The sequence below is a fragment of the Dreissena polymorpha genome, chromosome 6 (assembly GCF_020536995.1).
Source record: "Dreissena polymorpha isolate Duluth1 chromosome 6, UMN_Dpol_1.0, whole genome shotgun sequence".
NCBI classification, from domain to species: domain Eukaryota; kingdom Metazoa; phylum Mollusca; class Bivalvia; order Myida; family Dreissenidae; genus Dreissena; species Dreissena polymorpha.
Window position 1 is genome coordinate 78,364,013 of NC_068360.1, and position 25,199 is coordinate 78,389,211.

The window sequence follows — 25,199 nt, forward strand, 5'->3', positions numbered from 1 at the left end:
TACGCAGAACAATGGACCTGAAAATATGGAATATGTTTGAGTGTAAGTTATGATTCACAATTTGTGCTGATTTCTTGTACACAAACATTGTTTTTGCACTAAATTACTTTTTCTATTTTGTCTATTTTACAATGCTCACAGCATGGGAACCAAGAAAACCGGCATAAAAGATTGAATATGTATTCATGTGTTAAGGTAAGTGTCAGCTTAATGTGTCAGAAGAATAATAAAACAATTTCAAACAAAACAAGAATATCACAGTCAAATGAGTGTTTCTGTATCAAATCAATCACTTTTTCGGAGTCACAGCACGTTTTCCCACCGCCATCTTTGTTGAAGGCAATGCACGGGCTCCTCGTGCCTTCAACCTCTCTGCCTTTTGCTGAAAGTATCGTAAGTATGTGATGTAGCTATGAAACATTGCTTAGATTTGACCTTTTATAAATGTATATATATAAGAACATTAAAGCCAGGTGTGAAACAAATCATGAGTATAAGGGTCCGGTTCAGGGAATTGTGGACTTAATGCATGTACGTAAAGTGTCGTTCCAGATTAGCCCGTGAAGTTTGCACAGGCTAATCAGGAACGACACTTTTAATTGAATGGTATTCTTCGTTTAAAGGGAATCTCTTTTTAGCCAAAATCCAGTTTAGGCGGAAAGAGTAGTCTGAAATGACACTTAAACACACGTGATTAAGCCCAGAATGGAGTTCCATATAACGAATATCATATGTACCCGTTCCTGGTATCTCCTCTCATAGTAGTCCATCTTTGACTTCCCAGGGCGTCTCATGGCGGACATCCTCTCGGCGAGATCGGCGTCAATCTCCTCCTGACTTGGACCTGCTTGACCTTGACGTGCGACAGTCGAAAATCAAGCGGGAAAAAACAAGAGCCACGCTCTGGGAAAACTGGTTTTAATGCTTGTGCTTTAAGTCTCAGATAAGCCTGTTCAGTTTGCACAGGCTAATCAGGGTTACTACTTTTCACTAAAATGGTATTTTTCATATTAAATGTAACTCTTCTTAACAAACAAGAGCACCGCCTTGTGGGTGCAGACCGCTCATCTATTTTTCTTTTTAAAGGTGTAGGGACCTATCTCAATTTCAATCACAAAGGAGGGAGGGGTGGACTGGAGAGGAGTGTATAGTGTGGGGGTGTGGTCATTCATTACATTTTCTTCCAGCAAAAAAGTGCAAAAAAAATATTTTTTTTTTTTTTGGGGGGGGGATTCTTGGGTGGGATGGTTGATTGTATTTAAAAAATAAAACAATAAAAAACATATTTGTGTTTTTTAACCATGTTTGAAAAATACAAGAGATGTGTTGGTCAGAATGCCCACTATTGCGCCGCTTTGAATTTTTGTTTGTTTGTTTTTTACCTTTGACCTTGAAGGATGACCTTGACCTTGAACTTCCATCACTCAAAATGTGCAGCTTAATGAGAAGGCCGCTTTGAAATATTATTTTTTTACCTTTGACCTTGAAGGATGACCTTGACCTTGAAGGATGACCTTGACCTTGAACTTCCACCACTCAAAATGTGTAGCTTCATGATAACGCAGCTTTGAAATTATTTTATTTTTGACCTTTGTCCTTGAAGGATGACCTTGACCTTGGAGAATGACCTTGACCTTGAACTTCCACCATTCAAAATGTGCAGCTTCATGAGAACGCCGCTTTGAATTATTATTTTTTGACCTTTGACCTTGAACGATGACCTCGACCTTGAAGGATGACCTTGACATTGAACTTCCACCACTCAAAATGTGCAGCTTCATGATAATGCGGCTTTGAAATTTTTTATTTGTTTTTTGACCTTTGACCTTGAAGGATGACCTTGACCTTGAAGGATGACCTTGAACTTCCACCACTCAAAATGTGCAGCTTCATGAAAACGCCGCTTTGAATTTATTTATTTTTACCTTGAAGGATGACCTTGACCTTGAACTTCCACCACTCAAAATGTGCATCTTCATGAGATACACATGCATGCCACATATCAAGTTGCAATCTTCAATATTAAAACAGTTATGGCCAATGTTAAATTTTTTGGACTGACAGACGCCATATATTTGACATTGGACCTTGAAGGATGACCTTAACCTTGAACTTCCACCACTCAAAATGTGCAGCTTCATGATAACGCGGCTTTGAATTATTATTTTTTACCTTTGACATTGAAGAATGACCTTGACCTTGAAGAATGACCTTGACCTGAACTTCCACCACTCAAAATGTGCAGCTTCACGAGAACGCCGCTTTGAATTAAAAAAATGACCTTTTACCTTGAAGGATGACCTTGACCTTGAAGGATGACCTTGACCTTGAACTTCCACCACTCAAAATGTACAGCTTCATGATAATGCCGCTTTGAAATTTTTTATTTGTTTTTTGACCTTTGACCTTGAAGGATGACCTTGACCTTGAAGGATGACCTTGAACTTCCACCACTCAAAATGTGCAGCTTCATGAGTACGCCGCTTTGAATGTTATTTTTATACCTTGAAGGATGACCTTGACCTTGAACTTCCACCACTCAAAATGTGCAGCTTTTTTTTGATGAGTTACACATGCATGCCAAATATCAAGTTGCTATCTTCAATATTAAAACAGTTATGGCAAATGTTAAAGTTTTCGGACGGACAGACGCCATATATTCGACATTTGACCTTGAAGGATGACCTTCACCTTCACCTTTCACCACTCAAAAGGGTCAGCTCAATGAGATACACATGCGTGCCAAATATCAAGTTGCTATCTTCAATATTGAAAAAGTTATGGCGAATGTTAACGTTTTCGGACGGACAGACACCATAAATTTGACATTTGACCTTGAATGATGACCTTGACCTTGAACTTTCACCACTCAAAATGTGCAGCTCCATGAGATACACATGCATGCCAAATATCAAGTTGCTATCTTAAAAAGTGAAAAAGTTATGGCCAATGTTTAAGTTTTTTTTCGCACGGACAGACAGACTGACTGACACTGACGGACAGTTCAACTGCTAAATGCCACCCTACCGGGGGATATAAAAATTAATTTTTTGGGAAGGGGGTGGATGGGTATAGTGTGAGGGTGTGGTGGTCATTTATTAGATGATTTTTAATTAAAAAAAATAATGGGGGGATTGAGGGGGGATTCGGGGGGGGGATTCGGGAGTGGGGCGTGGGGGATGGTTTGGACGGAGACAATTGTGGTATGTCAGGTTAGAGTTGTTTTGTTAAAGTATCAATCGATTCTAATCATAAATAAAGAAGTTATGGCAATTTGAGCAAAATTTAATAATTTGACCTTGAGAGTCAAGGTCATTCAAAGGTCAAGGTAAAATTCAACTTACCAGGTACAGTACCCTCATGATAGCATGAAAGTATTTAAAGTTTAAAAGCAATAGAAGTAAAGTGGATCTAAACACAAATTGTAACCATATATTCAAAGTTACTAAGTCAAAAATGGGCCAGAATTCCGTAAAAATGACAACCAGAGTTATGCAACTTGTCCTTTACTGTCCCCCTATGATAGTTTGCGAGTGTTCCAAATATGAAAGCAATATCTATGATACTTAAGGGGTAAAGTGGACCAAAATACAAAACTTGACCAAATGTTCAAGTATAAAGGGCCCATTATTCCGTCAAAATGCCAGTCAGAGTTACATAACTTTGCCTGCACAGTCCGCTTACGATAGTTAGTAAGGGTTGCAAGTATGAAAGCAATGACTTTGATACTTTAGGAAAAAAGTGAACCTAAACACAAAACTAAACCAAATTTTCAATTTTCTAAGTATAAAAAGGGCACATAATTCCGTCAAATTGCCAGTCAGAGTTACATAACTTTGCCTGCACAGTCCCCTTACGATAGTTAGTAAGTGTTGCAAGTATGAAAGCATTGGCTTTGATACTTTAGGAAAAAAGTGGGCCTAAACACAAAACTAAACCAAATTTTCAATTTTCTTAGTATAAAAAGGGCACATACTTCTGTCAAAATGCCAGTCAGAGTTACATAACTTTGCCTGCACAGTCCCCTTATGATAGTTAGTAAGTGTTGCAAGTATGAAAGCAATAGCTTTGATACTTAAGGAATAAAATGGACCTAAACACAAAACTTAACCAAAATTTTCAATTTTCTAAGTATAAAAAGGGCACATAATTCTGTTAAAATGCAACCCAGAATTATTTTACTTTGCCTGCCTAGTCCCCTCATGATAGAAAGTAAGTGTACCAAGTTTGAATGCAATAGCATTGATACTTTATGAGAAAAGTGTACCTAAACGCAAAACTTAACCGGACGCCGACGCCGACGCCAAGGTGATGACAATAGCACATAATTTTTTTTCAAAAAATAGATGAGCTAAAAACGTTTATGCCGTATTTTTGTCCCTGATAAGCCTGTGCTTATATGCTGTTACTTATGTTTGTGTTTCATGTCACTATTTTAAAAATGTTATTTTTTCTAAATTAAGGGACATCACTCAAATTATGTCGAAAACCATAGGATTCAAAATATGGAGTTGCGTCAGTTCAATTGCTATTTGATATGTTTGCAATGCTTCATCCCGCTAGCAGCAAAATATGGGATGGAGGGATGGAAGTGTTGGCTACAAGGGCAAATATATATGCCCAGGCTCTAAGGGGTGGTATAAAATACACACAAATGTAAATGGCTGCCTTTTGGTACGATATGACTGTCAACGTCTTAAGAAGTTGCTAACAGAAGTTGCACATATAATAAGGTCACTAAGTAAAAATAAACTTTTAATTACCTGCAATAGTTTTTTGGTTCAGCTTATTTTGTCTAATGGATTCAACATTGGCGCGGAGAAATGGATGGTCAGACGATGTGATAGGCTGATTTAAATATTCATCAGATGTTGCCCCTTAAATAAGAAAACAATGCAACAATGAAACACCCATTTCTACATGTATTTTTCTAGGTGGAGAGTGTCGTCCCTGATAAGCCTGTTTGTACTGCACAGGCTGATCTGGGACCACATTTTACACACATGCTTTTAGCAAAATTTTCCCAGCGTAGGAAATAGTTTACATTTTAAAAAAGTCAAATAATACAAATAACATACAATACAATTCTATCTTTAGATCTATCTTAACTGCCTTTTGTCAAAACAGTGCTTTTTTTTAGTTTATTTTAAAGAGACTTGATCAAATTTTGATTAAAACAAAAACTATTCAAAACATAATCATAGATTCAAACCAGAATGTATTAGTTATATCAAAGCAAGCAAAATAACACTCTGCACTTAAAACAACATATAAATATGTTCATCTAATGATGAACAGTATAAATTGAAATCCAAAAATAACACAGCATTGTAACGCTTTTCCTCGATACATTTTCACGAAAATTGCAACAAAGTGATTATTCTATCATCCTTATTCAAAATTCTGCACGTGGAAGTAGAAGACCATTAGCATTTTCTTATATAGATCCCAGGTTTGAACCCCAAGCAAGGCACTTTTTTTATTTAAACTTCACTATTATTATTATAATTATTGAAATTATCCATGAAAAATATTCAAAATATTACAGTTGTGTTAGTATATTGATTTAATGTCATTTTTTACAAATAGGAAAACATGTTTACTCCACTTAGTTCCTTTCAAGAAATGTAGGAGATGAAGGTCTAAACAATGGAATTGTTTGGTTACGTGTTCAGGCCCCAAAGCAGACATTCTTTCAGAGACATTGATCAATAAAAAAGAAACTCATCCATTATAATTACATTCTGCTAATTTTTCATAATACTTGGTTTGAGAATAACATTGTGTTAGTATATTGATTTAATGTCATTTTTTACAAATAGGAAAACATGTTAACTCCACTTAGTTCCTTTCAAGAAATGTAGGAGATGATGGTCTAAACAATGGAATTGTTTGGTTACGTGTTCAGGCCCCAAAGCAGACATTCTTTCAGAGACATTGATCAATAAAAAAGAAACTCATCCATTATAATTACATTCTGCTAATTTTTCATAATACTTGGTTTGAGAATAACATTTTGCCCTCAGTTGCTTATCCTATTTTTGCACTTTTATTTAGTAAAAAGGCTTTGCAAGTTTTTCTCAGAAAATATATGAGCCAATCAAAAATGTAAAATGCCATGAACTGGCAGGCCCTGCTTATTTCAATCCCTTTGACTTATTTTTACAATATAATTTAACCTCTCTCTGCAAAAATGCAGCTATATGCATGTGCATAACAGGTTGTCCCAGATTATCCTATGCAGTCCACAACACTAAGCAGGGACAACACTTTCCGCCAAAACTGATTTTTCGTTAAGAAGAGACTTCCTTCCTTCGTCACTGATTAGCCTATGCACAAAACTGCACACTCATTAAGCCTCATTTTTCCATAGCAAGACGTATAAATATAATTTACTCACCAATTCCACTTGGGTCTAGTCTCATGTAACCCTCCATTAGTGAGGAGAACCCTGTAAGTCCCCCATGGCCTGATAGGGTACGTCCTGCCCCACTGGATGACCCCAAGCAACCCTTTCCTCCTTTGTCTCTGTGATCATTGTGTGGACATCGTAGGGCTGCCCACATCCGCATATGTAGGAGCTCAGGAATCCAGAGCACTTGCAACCAGCTGCAGGGATATAGTTCAGACATTCATGTTCAGCTTTGTTAAAGAGGCTTCTTAACAGAATTTGTGTGTGTTTTTTTAAATTATTATTGCAAAATATACAAAATGTTTATCATTTTTTATGTAATACTCTAAAAGTATGATAATATCAAGAAACAAGAGATGTGTTTGTCAAAAAACACAATGCTCCCTATTGCGCCACTTTGAAATAAAATTTCAATATATCGTTTGGCAGGTTTAGAAATTATCTCCCTTTTAAATCTTATTACTTCCCTTGGATTGTATTTTTTTATTTTTGACCTTGAAGCATGACCATGGCCTTGACCTTTCACCACTCAAAACGTGCAGCTTCATGAGATACACATGCATGTAAAATATCAAATTGCTATCTTCAACATTGCAACAGTTATCCTTGTTCTAGGAAAACAGGTATAAATGCATGTGAGTAAATTGTCATCCCTGATTAGCCTTTATATTCTGCACAAGCTCATTGGGGGAAAACTCTTTCTGCCTAAACTGGATTTTCACTAATACGAGACTTCCTTTAAGCAAAAAAAACATACAAGTGGAAAGTGTCGTCCCTGATTAACCTATACAAAATGCACACTCTAATCTGTGACCACACTTTACGCACACGTATTATCCGAGTTTCCATGAAAGCAGCTCATACCATTCTTGCACTTGTGAGGTCGCACAGCCGAATGCTCATCAGCAAAGTGCTTGCAGGAACACCGGATAGGCTGGGTCCCGTTCTTGGGTACATAATGGTAACTCTTGCACCCGCAGCCCTTGATCTTGCAGGGAACCAGAATCGGTCTTTCTGAAGGGATCTTCTCAAAATCAGTCTTGTGCTTAACATACCTGAAATTAAAATGACATAATACATTAAACTACTGTTTCAAGTAAGTATAAACCTATTTATTTAAGCTCAAATGCATCAAAAGCCTCAGGCACATTAAGATGCTCTCAATGTTGTTTCCTGGGAAGAACCAGTAATTGATGTCTACAGAGGTGATCTAAAGAAGGGGATCAAACCTATGACATCCCCTGATGTATTTCCAGTTCAATAAAACAGTTAAATTCTGTTGTTTTTTCTACAATAAATCAACAAGTTTTGTTCTCAGATATGTTCTCAGGTGATTAATTTAAAGAAAATATTGGAGTCATAATCATGAGCTTAGTATTATGTACAGACATGTATTCATTATTTATTTATCATAAAGAACTGTCAAAACATGCTAAAATATTATAGTCTGCACAGGCGAATAAGGGACAACACTTTCTGCTTTTATTGTACTTTTCGTTTAAAGGCAGGCTCTTCTTGATGAAAATCCAGTTTAGGCAGAAACTGTCATCACTGATTCGCCTGGAACGACACTTTACGCACATGCATTAAATTTAAACCCCCTTTTCACAGAGAGCTGTTCTATATTATATATAAATTGTGTTGTACAAGTCTATCATAAGGCTCACAAACAACATTAACAAAACCCAAACTTCAACTTCAACTTAATGCATCCATTGTTTGAAACGCTTTGAATCATCGGCCCATGATCTTTATGTGCATACCATGAACCCACTGTTTGCACTTCTAATGACAAACAAAAATATATAATAAGTTATTGGTTCTGAGAAGTCACTAAGTCAATCGTCTTGGTACTTTTTAATTTTGAGTATGCCATCTTAAAATGTATCAACATTTTTTCTTATTATGTTAAAGGTACTTCTTACAAACAAAATTTATGACTTAAAGTTTGCACAATATTTTTCCAATGCTAAACATTTTTTCGCAAAATCTGGATGTAAAGAACATAATTTAAAGCAAACAGTTAAAATCTTAATTCAAGGTGTTACATGTATGATTGCTTTTTATTCACTTGTCAGGATTTGTTGGGTCAAAATGACGCAAAATTTGCTCTTGTCAAAAACAAATACATTTTTAAATTCCTTGCATCATAAGCAGTGGTCTGCATTTATTGAAATCTCTGCACACTTGTTACGTTTAATACAGACTGCTGTACACGATCAAGGGAAATATTAAAGTGCAAAAAGGAAATGATTACTCTATACAATACAGCAAGTACCAATCAATTCTGCTATGATAACTCTATACAATACAGCAAGTACCAATCAATTCTGCTATGATTACTCTATACAATACAGCAAGTACCAATCAATTCTGCTATGATTACTCTATACAATACAGCAAGTACCAATCAATTCTGCTATGATTACTCTATACAATACAGCAAGTACCAATCAATTCTGCAATGATTACTCTATACAATACAGCAAGTACCAATCAATTCTGCTATGATTACTCTATACAATACAGCAAGTACCAATCAATTCTGCTATGATAACTCTATACAATACAGCAAGTACCAATCAATTCTGCTATGATTACTCTATACAATACAGCAAGTACCAATCAATTCTGCTATGATTACTCTATACAATACAGCAAGTACCAATCAATTCTGCTATGATTACTCTATACAATACAGCAAGTACCAATCAATTCTGCAATGATTACTCTATACAATACAGCAAGTACCAATCAATTCTGCAATGATTACTCTATACAATACAGCAAGTACCAATCAATTCTGCGTTTATTAAGCTGCATTATGATAAATATATTGGTTTTAAGTTATAAACAATAACAATATTATTATGCAAACGGTATACCTTAAACGATTGTAATAAGGGTTATAACAATTGGCTCACAAATGTCAAGAATATTTTAATAATTATGGATTTGGTTATGTAATTGAAAATCAAAACGTTATGCAGATATATAGTTTTATAAGTGAATTCAAATGTAGACTTGTAGACAATTTTAAACAAGAAAGGTTCGGTAAAATAAATAACAGTCCTGTATTAGATGTATAAACTATATAAAACTTCTTCGGAATATGAAGAATACTTGGACTTATTACCTAGACGTCTTCGTTTATTTTTCGTGAGATTAAGAGTTTCTGCACACCCGTTGAGGATCCAAACTGGCAGATATGCACATAACACCATCCCACGAAATGAACGTTATTGTTTGTGTTGTAACGACTTATATTTAGAAGATGAATATCATTTTATACGTGTATGCCGCTGTAACACTGATCTAAGAAAAATATATATCAGCCGTACATTTGTTGTTAAGCCATCGGTATTTAAATTCCACAAGTTGTTAGTATCATGTGATAGATTAGTTATTTATAATGTATGTAAATACATAAAAGAAGCTTTAATTATAAGAATTGCCATCCTTAATAATATCATTTAATAGATTTCTTCACCCCCTAGATAGAAATTCTGTGTTCTCACCATCGATTGCGTGTGTTTATTTGTATTTGTATTTTAAATTGACTATATAATTGTGTTATGTAATGCTAGATAGAAATTCTGTGTTCTCACCATCGATTTTGTGTGTTTATTTGTATTTGTATTTTAAATTGACTATATATGCTATGTAATGCTATATAGAAATTCTGTGTTCTCACCATCGATTGTGTTTTTTTTATTTGCATTTTAAATTGATTATATATGTTATGTAATGCTTTATTGTTATTCGTAGTCACGTGAAAGAGAATCATGTGTATATTTGTGTATTAAGACGATGTACTTTTGTATAAGTCTGAATAAAGAATCTATCTGTCTGTCTGTCTGTCTGTCTGTCTGTCTGTCTGTCTGTCTGTCTGTCTGTCTGTCTGTCTGTCTGTCTGTCTGTCTGTCTGTCTGTCTGTCTGTCTGTCTGTCTGTCTGTCTGTCTGTCTGTCTGTCTGTCTGTCTGTCTGTCTGTCTGTCTGTCTGTCTGTCTGTCTGTCTGTCTGTCTGTCTGTCTGTCTGTCTGAAACAAACTGGGCTTAATGCATGTGCATAGTCGTCATAGATTAGCCTGTCAAATTTGCATATACTTATCCGGGAACACACTTTCTACTTTTATGGAATTTTTTGTTTAAAAGGTAGAATAGTCTTAGAGAAAATCCAGTTTTGGTGGTAAGTCCGCAGAGGCTAATCAGGGACAACACTTAACGCACGTGCATTAAATATAGTTTTACCAGAAAAAGCTCTAATGGTCTTACTTGTGTTGACAGAAGCATTGGGTTTCTGGTCCAATCAGTTTACAATCCTTACCAGTTGGGGAGCTCCAAGCAGTGAAGATTCGGTTTTCCAACCTCTTAAATATGAAACAAGAGGACAAGCATGCACAGTTTATTTTCAATATTTCCAGTAGGAACACAATCTTATTTGTGTGATAAGAGGAGTTTTATTGATTTCAGACTCACTCTGGGAAAAGAGTGAGAAGACTCTTATCAGGCTTATCAGTGACGGCACTTTACCCACATGTATTTAGTCTGGTTTATCAGAGAAAAAATCATGATAATTGATTAATCCTTTCATTCAAACAAAACATTAATTTATATTCAGTATGCATTTAAGAATTCAAATATGTGGTGAACTCCATGTAATATTACCATAGCTTGTGCATTTCTTTTACCCTATACGATCTCGGAGTACATGCCTAGAATACAATAATTTATTCAAAATCAAAACAAGATAGGTATTCTTATTCGCAACCTTGATGATCAAATGTCCCTGTTGTATAGAGGTTGAGCATAAACTTTTATATTAAGTGGTCCAGGGTTTGATTTCCCCAGAAGTACTTTTAATCAATTTATTTTTGCTATTTCTGTTATTTTAGACTATTCAAAGAAGTACAGTGTTGTAAATAAATACATTAAGTGGCATTTAAATTTAATACAAAGGAGTGAACAAGTCCATCTATTTCCACAAGTCAAATTTGTTCCTGTCTTATACATTTAAAAAAACGTACATGTGAGAACGGTAATTCCTTTCTTTTCTGTGTAGGCACCTTGTAAATATAATGTTTTTAACAATATGATGTAATAATGAACTATCCATCTTTTTCACATATTTTAACATACATGTATGTGCGCACAATTGAACTATTCCATATATTATTCTCAAACTCAATTCTTAGGAGAGCAACATAAACTGAGAAGTATGAACTATTTTGGGACTGCTGTCGTTTACAAATCGTGCACTGCATGTTGTTCATACTTGTAGGCAGTTTAAGATAGTTGTATATAAATGTAATACGTATAATAGTTTATGCAACCTCTAAAATTGCAGCATGGTTATTGAATATTAATTGTTGCAAACGTGGTTGGCCTTGTGAGGTGAAGCTGTAAAAATTAGTGCAGTGAAACTAATATATGTGTATTTGCCATCAATGATTGATACATCATAGTAGACAATTTATATGCTAAAATTTTGTGGTTTCCTTTTGTCATATTTTTTTCTAAAGATTTTTTTAAATGTTTTATTTATAAACACTTGTATTTTCTTGTTTTCTGAGGGGAGATAACAACACATATTTGCTTAAATATTCTTTATCCCACTTGTAACCTTTATTACACATGATAACATATGATGCACATTCTAAGTATAACAAAAGGGCTATGATGGAGGTTACGCATTCAACTGAGTTCATGGACACCCTGTGTTGAGGACTAGACTGGGTGATCTAGTTTTTTACCCCAATTGACCCAGATTCAAACATGGCGTTCATATCGAAAATTTAAACATTCTGACAAAGTTTCATCAAAACTGATTCCAAAATGTGGCCTGTTGAGTGGTAACAAGTTTTTTTAAGATTACAGCCAGTGTCATAGTTTGTCCACACACCTGACCCAGATTCAAGCTATGCTAAGATATTGTCAAGATAAATATCACACCAAGTTTCATTAAGCTCGATTTATAAACATTGCCCCAAGAGTGGTAATAATTTAAGATTTCACCCGGTGACCTCGTTTATAGATGTATATGACACAGATTTAAACTGTGCTTTTGTCAAGATAAACATTCAAACCAATGTTTCACCAAGAATGAGTCATAAATATGGATTTAAGATGAGTAAACATTTTTTTCCGAGATTTGAAAAGATAACCTAATTTTTCGATGCACCAGACTTGTTTTTTTAAGCCTAGATATTATACTAGATATCAAGGTATATAAGTAATAATGTGGCTTCAAGAATTTTTAAAAAGGTTTTCTAGTGGCAACTAGGTATTTTCAATATTTAACCTAGTGGACCCACGTGACCCAGGTTCGATCTCTTGGCCCATATATTATCCAGATAAAGATTTGTATCTAGTTTCATCAAGTCAGGATGAAAAATGTGGCCTCTAGAGTGGTAACAAGCTATATTTGAGGCTAAAATGTACATCAGAGTAATGGAACATGGTCCATTACCTTAAACAATCAGTTCAAACATGTGTTAAGTTTCAAATGAATTTATAAAGAAAAATAGAGATTTAGAGTAATTGCAGGTTAACTTTAACCATGACATTTTGCAGATGCTTGCGCCAACTTTCAGGTGAGAAGCATAGTTTGGACTATTCAGTGAATAGTCAAGCTAATAATTGATGGAAAAATATTTTGATAAAGACATGCCACAAAAATATGTCCTAACCATCTGAGACCATGCAATCAAAAACTTTCTGTAATACACTAATATAACTGGTCTGAAAACAAAAGAACATTTCCATTGGTAGAACTTTTTTCGTGTATGCTTCATACTGATCAGGAGTGAACATACCACCACCATCATCTTCACCAACGACCCTGGAAATGATCATGTAAAAACATTCTAGATGGTCAGTTGGATGTTTCACTGTAGTAAACAATAATCAAAATTTCAGTCATATATTCGTAATGGCAGTAAGTTTACTTGCTCAAGCTTTTTTGGAAAATATAGCTAATCTAAGCAGTTAATTATATAAAGGGCCAATGATATAGATACCCTATTTGAATCAAAGGTAGGGGGAATATGGATGTAGAAATAAAATGAGCCTCGCTCAGGGAAAACTGGGCTTAGTGTGTCAGCTTTTAAGGAATTTTATTGAAAGGAGGTCTCTTCTAAATAATAATCAAGACAGCATATTTACCCAAAGGGGAAAGGTACCTGTACCCCTACAATTGGGAATTTTTCGAGTCGTGAAATTGGGAACAAAATAAGTCGCGAAATCAATGAATGGGGAAAAAATCGAGTTGCAAAATTGATGAATTGGGAATCTTTAACATGCATCTTATCTATCATTATGGGCTATATCTGCATCACAAAGCATTTTAAGCTCTATGTTTTAACAGAAAAACTACTAGTGATGATATATTGACAATCATAACATGTCATGTGAAAATTGTGTTATTTTCACTTCAGTAGGAATGTACCTGTCATGGGAAAAAAATTCGAGGCATAATCACTGAGGTTGCATAAAAAATAATATCAATAATTTTTTTAAGTCCTTAAAAGTCTCACAAGCCCTGAAATGTTTTGTGTAAGTTAAATTAAAAACTTTAAAAAAAAAACAAAAAAAAAAACATACAACAATGGAACTTGGACTGGTTTGGAATCTTTCAACAATAGACAGTGAGAATAGCCACACATAACCAAAATGAGTCTTTATAGGGCAGTTACTTAAACGCGGACCAGTCTGCGGACGATATAGATTATATAGTGATCTGCGGACCATATAAATAAAGAAGGATTATATCGAATCTGCGGACGATATGAACAAAGAAGGAAACTGCGGACATGATAAACAATGAAGGAAAAATACCATAGTGCACTGAATGGTGTGACTGGCTAACAAGAATTGATATTAAAAATATGTTAAGCGTTGATTCATTGAAGAAAGAATAATTAGATTGCATACTTTTTGTAAAACCAAGTTTTATTCCACATCCAATTTCAATAACAGACATTACGTACTTTATGAATAATTAACACATCAGTTATTTAAGAGTTAACAATCTAAGTGTTTTCATACTATTCCACTCAAGATAGAGCATCTTTTATTGAATTATACTGTTTATAATATGACAGTTGAAACCATTGTGAGAAAAGGGTCAATTGTGGAAAAAAAAATAACTGCACCGTTATTGTCTTCTGTTCTGAAAAAAAACTGGTAGGACTCACTAATGTTATCATTTGTCTAGAATTGTGCAATGTAATAGTGTGTATAGTATAACCAAGTAATTATCAATTGTAACGAAGTTCCAATCTAAATATGCACCCTTTGTGTCCTTTCTGAAGCTATTTAGCGCATTATCGATTATCGATTGCTTCAAGTACACAATAAGTTGGCATGTTATTTAAACTAATTGGTGATAAGCTGATAATAATCTTGAGAACAAGTCATCCAGATTATTTAGGCGTAGCCTAACGGATTTTAGCAATATATGAATGAAATAACGTAAAAATAAAACTTAATAAATTTCTAAGACAATGTTTTCTTATGACATTTTCACCAATTTCAAAACGTATCACATGTAACTATAAGTAACTTAACGCAGTAGTTATTGTGTGCAGCAAATACGCATATGTAAACTTCAATAAATTAAATAAATAATATATATGTGTTGTTGTGTTATTTATTTTTTGTTTAAGATCTAATTAAGTCAGCAAACCGACATTCACAATGTGTCGATGTATTGCAATTCATATTTACATTTATAAGTGAAATTATGAATTCGATGTTTTTCTCACATTTTCAACAAAATGCATGCCACATTGATAATTTAGTTTGATCATCAAAGTCTTACAATTAACTTATCATTTAATAAGTAAGGAACAATTAATTTGTATAGACGCAGCTGTTGACAAACACAAACAAATCAACCTTAATTAGGTTTCCTTCAATTTTCATTAACAAGTATATGATCAAAGCCACATGACACACCTTTAACATGCTGTAATGATAGAGTAAATGTTGAATGCATATATATTTCAAAATCATCCAGCTTTTTTAAAACCTGTCGAACATATATGTTGTACGTTACTCAACCAAGTGTTTCTTCGTAATTAAAGCGTGTTTTATTTCTGTCTGTATGTGTGCAGAAATAGTGTAATTATGGCGATGATAGTTGGACATTCACAGACTAAGTATCTTGAGTCAAGCACTTTGTGCCCAGTGTTCCGATACCCTGGATTTAAAGTGAAAGATTTCATGCGCGGATAACTGGAATTGTACAAGCAATTGTGCGAAAAATCGGTAAGTGCATATGGGAAATTTTTGTACATAATGTCTGCAGCGTCTTCTGTTATAACGTCCGCAGATTTATTTTTTATTCATATGTTCTGCATATGCCTTCTTTGTATATATCGTCCGCAGATTCCTTCTTTGTATATATGGTCCGCAGATTCAAGCTTTATCTATATCGTCCGCAGATTCAATAAAATCCTTCATTGTCTATATCGTCCGCAGATTACTATGTACTCTTTGTATATATGGTCCGCAGATTCCTTCTTTGTATATTTCGTCCACAGATTCCTTCTTTGTATATATAGGTCCGCAGATTTCCTCTTTGTATATCGTCCGCAGATTCGATAATCCTTCTTTGTCTATATCGTCCGCAGATTACTATGTACTCTTTGTATATATGGTCCGCAGATTCCTTCTTTGTACATATGGTCCGAAGATTTATTATTTATTCATATGGTCCGCAGATTCCTTCTTTGTATATATCGTCCGCAGATTCCTTGTTTGTATATATGGTACGGAGATTCCTTCTTTTTATATGTACTGTTTGCGCAAATCGCAACATACATTAATGTTCTATAGTAATATATTCCTGCTTGTTATTGTGTTTGTTATGATTATTTTATGATTGCAATTCTTTACTGTTTTGTAAGTAAACCATTAAACATACTTGTGTTAGTGTTTATGAAAATAGGTGAATTTCCTACAATAAAAGCGAAATAACTTAAAATATTTACTTTCAAATATTCTAGTCCAAAAACATAACGCTCGAAGAATTGTAAAACCATTGTTCACTAACAATCCATATCGTCTCCCATTTCCTTCTTTGTTCATATCGTCCGCAGATTCGATATAATCCTTCTTTGTCTATATCGTCCGCAGATTCGATAATCCTTCTCTGTCTATATGGTTCGCAGATCACTATATAATCTATATCGTCCACAGATTGGTCCGCGTTTTAGTGCGACCCTCTATAGAGTGGAATGCTTTAACAACTATTTACAAAGTAAGCCTGATATTTTGTTTTGATTTTTTTCGGCATAGCTGTATTAAGCCACCTTTTCACCTTTCCTGACCTTTGTAAGTGTCCAATAAAATTCAAATAAAATTTCCCGCGGCTAGGTACGAATGAATTCACTTCATTTATTCCATTCGCTGATTTGAGTATACAACCAGAACATTGGAAACATATCCGCGTCTTTGTAACACTGTTTTACTGCATGAAACAATGTTATCTCTAATGAAAAGGCTTAATAGATAGAACAGTTTTACACTCAATTCTCGACATCAATACAGTTTATGCGTGCACCTTTTATTTTCAGAGAATTACCAGCGCAAAAACGTTTATACTTAAAGGCTGCGTTTATACTTAAAGGCTATGTTCTCATATTTAGTTCTTACTTCCATATTCCTGTCAACATGTTAACATGTAAAAGTATCAAGAGCAGTGGAAGCGAGGCATCACTTTAATGCATTGCATTTTTACCCGCGAGGTATCGGGTTAATTCGCGGTTAGTGTGTCAATGTCAGAGTTTATATACAGGTCATCACCGGAGTTCGCGGTCAGTAAAATAATCGTTATATAATAAAGACGCTATCCGTGAACTAGGTGACCTTGAATTTTCTTTAGACCAGAAATATGTTAAATGAAGATATTCAGCAATATAAGTATGGTATGTCAATAATAGATTCTTTATGTGTTTTCAACAATACAATGATAACTATTATTTTTGATTAATTTAACAATAATTATTCCACCATATTGACTAATGTATTCAGTATGAGCGCGATGATTCTCGATACTGTTAATTATCGAATCAAATAGCAATGCCAAACAAACCACTAAAACAGGTTTGTTCGGAGAACGCGCCTATAAATACGGATACTTCGCGTGTGGCCGTTTGACTCATATGTTTTAATTTCACTTCCATTCTTCTTTTGGTTTTCTGTTGTGTATCTATAGGTTTTTGACCAGCAATACGTAATAATGTAAAATAAGCCGCGAAAACTCGGCGTTACATCCCGTACTGCGTGTGATACAGCTAGGAACTGCACAGAAAAAGACATTCGCTATCTCATTCATTGAACTATCAGCGCCGTTTATCTTTTTTAAAGATATTTCTTGTTTCAAATCATCAAATAAGATATTAAGATCATCTGCCATAAAATGCTAATGTATATGTTATAAATAAATACAGTATCTTACACACATGTCTCATTATTTTTAATTTTATGTTAAACTTTTATTTTTTTACATCCGTATCTGAATAGTTTTTGTCCAGATTTGACACCTAAAAACTATACATAGATCTTAAGTAATAGCATTACACTCAATACGGTTATGGTTTTTTTTAATGTCAACAAAAATTAGTGTTGAGAAAATTTATCGATGTAAGAAAGACTGGTAGCTTGGGGATTTAGGTTCATTTATCAGCAAAATCTTGCAAACTTGTAAGCAAGCACCAAATTTTCCATGAATGTACCTCAATATGTGCTCTTTCCAAAAAACCGTTAACCACCAAAAATAATAACATGGCGGCCATTTTTTTCCAAAATGGCGGCTGCATAATTGTGTATACAATTTTTATTGAATATCAAGGTATTTGCACTCGGAGACTTATGAAAACAAACATTATTCAGGTTGCATTGTTGTTAAGAATGTTTAAAAGATATAATTCATTCTTCTTTGACATTTAGATGTGAAGTATTGTACATGTGTATCAAAATTGTCGCAATTTTCACAAGAATTGTGAACCACATATGTACCTATCTATCACAATAAAGTTATAATATAAAGACAATACACACACATGTATGGCACACGTAAACAGCTGTGTTAAAAAATGTTGAATAAATAAGTATATATAGCATTTAAAAAGAAAACTATTTTACACCTAGGGGTGCGCTTATTATGGATTTATTGGTATCAATTGTTGGACAGTACATTCCAAAAAATAAAAATAACACAATATAAACCACAATCATCACCTTTGTCATAAAGACTAGTTTGAACTTCAAGATTATTAATAATAGTTTATTGTAAATCTACAGGTGCAACATCATTACTTGAAGACTTATATTTATTGACTCTAAGTTATGTGTGATCAATCTTGTTTACTGACTTTTAATTGAGTTTGAAATACTAGCAGGGTTATTCAGAACTTCTCTCCTTATAATGCATATGAACTTTCTTTATTGCCATATATTATTTAAGGGTCGTTGGGTGTTTTACTATGGTATGATTAAACGTATGATCTTATTAAGACATTTACTGGCACTTTATTGTAATTGGTACTGTTTAAATACGCCCTACAATCACTGCAGAGTATGAAAACTCATTGTCCGAAGATTGCTTTATATTGAATATGTAACTTGGCTGATAAAATGGCAATCTATATTGCAACTATCTTAGTTTGAGATAAATATATGATGTTAACATTCGTCAATAGACTTTATCAAGATAAATACGGATACAACCCCAAACACGTGTTGTTGACGTCCTAGCATTTAACCTGTATATGCATATCTGGTGATTTTACAACATGCGATCATTTATGTGACGAGGTGACCTAAACATAAGATAATTCAAATAGTTTCTGTGTTTTACATATTTAATTTATAGAACGCGGGATGATAAAATCAAGGTGTCCTTTTCTATAACATGTGATATTCAGATAAAGGTTGCAAGCTATTAGCCAAGTCAGCATTTAATGTTGTGCATGGATATTCAATTGTTATTGATTTGCAGTATGCAGATGACACGCTGACCCCAAAATATAAAACCTAGTGAAAAACTTAATAATAACGTTACGACTCAATTTTCATGAACTCGCAGTAAGGATTGTTACGTTACTTTTCAGACAAGGTCTAGTATCGTGCTATTTGCGAAAACAAAAACATATTTTTCAAAACTAAACATATTTTAATCAATAGATGTTAACAAGAGTTTATTTAAATTTATTGACCTTGGATGAAGTGTCCTCAAATGTGCCAATCGCATCTTGTGAGTGATAGGTGACACGCGTGATTCAATCATCACTGGATAATTCAAGGTAGCAATTAGCTGCTGATAATATCAGCTTGATATACAGAAAACATACCTATGATAGTAGATTCGTGTATTTCAATACATTTAAATAAACATGTGTTGTAACGTTTACTTGTGTCGTAATAGACTGAAAGGAGGTATGATTCTTGAAATTCCATAAAAATACTCTACATCAATATAATATGTTTGTGATTTTGTAATATCTTCAATACCGTTTACGTAGTTGTTCACAAGCAAATGGAAATAATAACTACAAATGAAAAAGTATACGCACTGAGGTACCAGTAAACCTATTGTAAATACTTGTAATTTAAAGAAATTGAAGAGGTGTGATCACAAAGAAGTCACAGGGGGCCAAAGTACGTTGACTCTGGAAAAGTGGCATGCATAACTTAGTGACAAATCTTTAAAAACAGACATAATAATACACACACTTAGTATTGCTAGTGGGACTTTTCAACACAAAAGATGTATAAATACCTTTTTTTATTTCTTATACTTCTCATATTAAGGATACATATGTAACAGTATTCATTGGATTGAATTCCTAGATGTGTATTATTTTGTTTTCGATCCATGTGAGCATTGTTATCAATCTTTCACATATTCTCAATGACTTACTTACACAATAGTATTATACGGGACACTTGCAATAATAAAACTCGCAGCTATATGACATCCAGGTTCGGTAAACGAATGTAGTCATAAAAGCTCCAATCATTCAAGAAGAACAATGCAGAGTTAACAGGTATTTCAGAAAGAACTCCGCGGAAATCACCATACAAATCATATGCCAAAATACTGCAAGTTGTTCCACAATTAATGAAACTAAGGCAATCGAAGGCGCATAAATGCATGAAACAATATATCATATTTATCAGTTGCAAACATTCTGAATGCATATGACAGCAAAACAGGAAACCGTTTCATCTATCACAACCGCATACTTTGCAAGCTCATTGCTCATTTTGAATTCGTATCAACATCGACATTCGCAAAGTGTTATTAGAATTTCTTAACAAATGAATTCGCGTTGGATATGCTATTGCTTTTATATTACGGGTCCAGCGTTGCAAATTGCGATTCAGTACAATCTGGCATCTGCACTTTATCAATAGTGTAAAAAGCGTTACATTAAAAACTTCTTCAATCATGAATATCGTACAAAGAAATTCTCTGCATCGCCCTATATTTTTGGCAAAACCAACATCCATTGATAAATATGTTCACACATGCACGCATGCAATTAATAATGTGACCTGCACGCATGCAATTAATAATGTGAACTTCATTTAACTTCACGTCAAAGACGAACGTGTCCTGAGATTGAAACAATGAGTGTGTAATGGGAAAATGCCAATAATCATACCATCAGTGTGTTTATTTACAAGTATGACCATCCTTGATACATCTTGTAAGTGTTCTGTATCAGTGTTGATTCCTAAAATTGAATGCCATAAACGAAGTCAAAAATTAAAATATATGATCGTTCATAATCCGATTTTAAATCCAATCAGTTCATGCTTTTGTTTAAAATCCTAACATGGTGAGCTAAGTGTTTGGATTCAACTCTAGTTTCATTGATATTTGCATTTAATATCGCTAGAAATAATAAAATATACAAAAAATGCATCCAAGTTGATATCAGTCAGTAAGGTTTTTAGTATCAAAATAAGATACGAAATTGTATTGTTCTTCATGTAACTAAGCTTTAATTTTAGAAAATGTTTAGATGAATCAAAGTTCATAGTTCTATAGTTTGAAGTCATTTTTGTCACACAAACTGAGACTGGCTGTTGCAATATATATATATATATATATATAAAGGGATCTTTTCACGGTTTGGTGTTTTGGTAAATTGACAAAATTGAAAAAAGTTGTTTCAGATTCGCAAATTTTCGTTTTAGTTATGATATTTGTGAGGAAACAGTATTACTGAACATTTACCATAGTCCAATATAGCCATTATATGTATCTTTTGACGATTTGAAAACCTAAAAACTATAAAGCGTTGCAACGCGAAACGATTGAATAATTTGGAGAGTTCTGTTGTTGTCGTTTAAATTTACGAAACTACGAAGATTGCTTATATAAGGTATAAAATACTAAAACTGTGTATACCCGGCGGAATAGCCGAGAGGGCTTTTTTTTTTTAATGCGTTTTTACTTCAGACTAACTCCAGGACTCCGGGGGTCACTGGTTCGAGCCCTGGTACCGGCTACTTTTTTTCCTTTTTTTAATTTTATTCTTGATTATTTACTGGAGCTTTTAAGATCAAATGTTTACATGTAACAATATAAAGCATTTAATGACAAACTTCAAAATATGCCAAAATCCCTTTAAAGATTGTATTAATGGAAAACTGGGTAACCAATGTAAAAACATCTCCTTAATAACTATGGATTTGCATACGTGTTTGGAAATCATCAGTTTGTTAACAAAAATACCTTTCTTAGGGAATTTAAATGCAGAGTCATAGATTGTTTTAAACAAGATTGGTTGCCCACACTTGAAAGTCCAGTTTTATTATTGAACAAAGAATTTAAAATAGCGTTTGAATATGAAAAATATTTAGATGTCTTACCTAAGAGTCTCAGATTTTCTTCTGTGGATTAAGAATTTCAAGTCATCCATTAAGAATTCAAACGGGAAGGTTTAGTAATAACCGCATAGCTAGGGAAGACAGGTATTGTATTTGTTGTAACTCACGTGACATTGAAGACGAATACCATTTAATGTTAATATGCCCTTGTTATAACGACATCAGAAAAAAATACATAAAAACGTATTATTTCAAGCGACCTTCAGTATATAAATTTCTAAGCCTAATGATAACAGACAGACAGACAGAATAGTTTATTTACGTCTCACTTTTGTACATAAAACACAATAAAAACAGTACAAAATCATTATATATATATTTGTACAAAACCACTCTAAAAGAGTTACGAGAGACGATAGTTCTAAAAATTCTAAAAGTGTTCAACGATTATATACTAGTACATCATAGAATATTTCACATCTGTTAGAAATATAAAAAAGATTCTTAAGGAAATTCGATTTCAAATGATTAGTGTTTTTAAAATAAAAAAAATACAACTGTTAGAAATATAAAAAAAGATCCAAATGAAATTCGCTTTAAAATTATTAGTTTTCTTAAAATAAATAAAAATATATCATCAAACAATACAGTAAGAGAAAATTTCAATTTGTACATTATTAACAGTTTTGTCTTATGAAGTACAAAATATATTATTATTTGATACGAAATTGACTATGCGCACACATTAAATGGATCATATATACATGTGGTTGCGTCGCTTCATTAAAATGTAATGACAGGCTCTGGCACTGGGTTTAATAATGCGATCATCTGACAGCAAGTAGTTCATTTTCTCTCTTGGGTTTAATGCGTTGAAATTTTGGTTTGCCAATAGAGCACTTTCTGTTAAATTGGATCTTATAATTTTCATATAGCGGACACATCATTAGGGCATATTCATCACTTTCGACATACGTCTTACAGATAAAACAATATCGTTCATTTTCTGGTACACCTTCATGCCGTCCTGTTTCTATACGAAGAAGTGCAACACAACAGCGGAATTTTGCCAAGGCACTACATTGTGCTCGACTTATCGTAAAACGTATGGCTCTACAGTGAATTCTGTCTTAAACTGCCTATAGTTCCGAAGTTTATTACCCCCATTTGCGCGTATTTGACCATGTTCTCTATTAACGGTGACTGCCCATTTAAGCTTAAATTCGTTTTATTTTGTATCTGTTTATTTGTTTATTATAATTGTTTGCGTAATTATATTGACGCAGGAAGTGTTAACTTACTTTTATTCATACTGGATACAAAACTGAGTACATGTAGTTATGTTATGTAACATATCTAATGTATTCACTTATTTAATATATTTAGGCATAATATATGTAAGGTTACAAATTGCCTTATGTTGTCTGATTGTTAAATTTGGCCCAAAATTTACTTCATGCAAAGTTCGTGAGCTATTTCTTTCTATTATAATATAATAATTACTATACACATAGCATTTGTTGATGTTAGTTTATATTCCATAAATGCTAATATATGTTTGCCACTCTGTTGCACACATACTTTGATGTTTTCCCTGCCTTCATTGTTTTGTGTTTACCCACCACTGTCATGTATTATGTTAGATAGTGTGTACAACGTTAATAACTGTATAATCTCTTTCTTTTCACGTGACCTTTTGATATGTTTATTATTACATGGTTATGAGTGACGATGTACTATGTACAAGTCGTAATAAAATTTCTGTTCTGTTCTGTTCTGTTATTAGTAATATAAGGTTATGTAACAGACCTGTGTACAAAACGGTCATACTTTTAAACGAGTACATATCTGACAATATTGTACGTGCTGATAGGAGAGAAAAAAATGTTAGAATGCCAGCTATGTACGAGTTCACATATATGAGAACGTATATATTTATTTTATACCGTTCGAACTATTTTACTTATTTGCATTTTTACCTTTTAATGATACAAAACAACGTAAATTCCGCGACATGTCGTTTGCTTTACGAATTGAGAGTACATTGGAAATTGCTATATATGATATTATTTTTTTCAGTATACAACAAAGTATAAACGTTTCATGAATGGTCATACAAAAAAAGGTCACGATATACATACAATTATTTTACAAAATCATCGGAATTTTATGTAATGTCAGAAAAATTTGTGATTTTGATGATAGACCTAAGTGCTGCGTTTGACACTTTTGATATTCCTATTCTTATTCAAACTCTCCAAAATTAGTTTGTAATCCAATGTACCCCCATTGAAATGGATTGAGTCATACCTGACTAACAGAACAATAAAAGTTTTGATTGAACAATCTTCATCTGACACTGAGCCATTGAGATTCGGCGTCCCCCAAGGCTCTGTGCTGAACCAGTGATTTTCACTCTGTATATATCGGTCCTCAACAAGGTGGTTCAGAAATATCCAGCTGATCTGTATGGCTATGCAGACGACCACAAGATTGCCTTTAAGATTCAGGCAGGAAATCATGAAAATGAAGCATACGTTCTACAACAACTTGATAAGTGTCTAAATGATATTATAAACTGGATGACAACTTTCAAGCTGAAAATGAACCAATCAAAAACAGAAATCATTTTATACGGAACAAGGCAACAATTATCTAAAATGTCCATATCAAGTGTGAGTGTTAAAGGATGCATGGTTAAGTTGTTAGTAGACCGTGTGAGAGATCTTGGTGTTACAATGACCAACACTCTTAACCTTGACATTCACATCACGAAGAAGTGCCAATTGCAATTGCGTAATTTAAAAGCTATACGCAGGCATTTGACACAGAAGTCAGCGGAGGTGTTAGTGCATGGTCTTGTACACTCCCATATTGACTTTTGCAATGGTTTATTCGCCGATCTACCAGCTTACAAAATTCAAAAGCTTCAGCGGA

At 33.7% G+C, this 25,199-nt stretch overlaps 1 pseudogene; it reads right to left on the bottom strand.

Moving 5' to 3' along the window:
• Positions 1–216: 216 nt before the first annotated feature.
• Positions 217–13,268, bottom strand: LOC127835838 (protein FAM221A-like; annotated as a pseudogene).
• Positions 13,269–25,199: the final 11,931 nt, after the last annotated feature.